Raw genomic sequence first — 1,123 nt, forward strand, 5'->3', positions numbered from 1 at the left:
ACGAGAGCCAATCTATGGACTGTTTATTGGGAGCCTGTTAGCATCGACCTCGGCGGCTGCTCGCAAGTGTTATTAAGCAGACTGTTGTTCCAGCCAACTCCAGCTTGCAGGAGAAGACAGACAGTGTCGGAGAGGCTGGCTGCCCGGGAGGGGCCTCGGCCACACCCTCTTCCCAGGAAGGGCTGTGGGTGCAGCTCCTAGGAGGAGAAGCAGCCCTGTCCGGGCTGGGGGCATCACCTCCAGGCTGATGCCCCTTTCCTGGGAGAGGAGGGAAGGAGCTGTCACACGTTGGCTCTGCCCCAAGGGAAGGTCTTAGAACCTGTGCACAAGGAACCAGTTTCCTGTCTTTGATGTGTCACCCTTTTCCTTGGCTCCTTCCTGACACGTTTGAACCACCAGAGTTTAGTATTAGTGGGCATTGGAACTCGCCTTGAAATCAAGACCCCACAGTCTGATCAGGGTCTCAAGTGTGCTGTCCTAAGAGGCACTTGGGACGTGTGGATGACAGGGATGCCTTCGGGTGGCTTCTCCTGACCGCCCACCTTCCCTGCAACCTCGTCTGGTCCACAGAGCCGGTGACTCCCCTCCAGGCTGCAGGCACTGGGTCTCAGGGAGTCCCCGAAGGTGCCAACCCCACACATACCTCCCGGCTCGAACCCACCTTCGCCAGTCAGCCCCTAACGCAGATGAAGTAGTCTGGCACCTTTTTTTTTTTAACTGAACCACTGCTTCCGGTATTCATTTCATTCTATTCAGAAAACGTCATTCTTTTAGCAGAAGGTTTCTGCTCAGTGAAGCTAATGTTCTATTCGGACTCAATCTAGTGCAGAAATTGCCAGGGAGGCACCTTCTACATCTGCTGTGTCCAATCCATTATTAATCACTGTAAATCTGGAATAATCTCTACAAACATATTTTGCTCCTTACAAATATATTTGTTCCAACTTTCTCTAATAAATCTTATGTCAGACCAGCTATTGTCTGTCTCCACACAGCATCTCCCAGCTGAAATATTTAAACAATATATGAGCAATAATAAAAATCGCTTGCTGCAGTCACTTGTGTTTTAGGAAAACAGACCAAGATAGGTAGCAGATTTATTACTTACAGAGCACTCCATTTG

Source organism: Tamandua tetradactyla, chromosome 2, assembly GCF_023851605.1.
Source record: "Tamandua tetradactyla isolate mTamTet1 chromosome 2, mTamTet1.pri, whole genome shotgun sequence".
Lineage (NCBI taxonomy): Eukaryota > Metazoa > Chordata > Mammalia > Pilosa > Myrmecophagidae > Tamandua > Tamandua tetradactyla.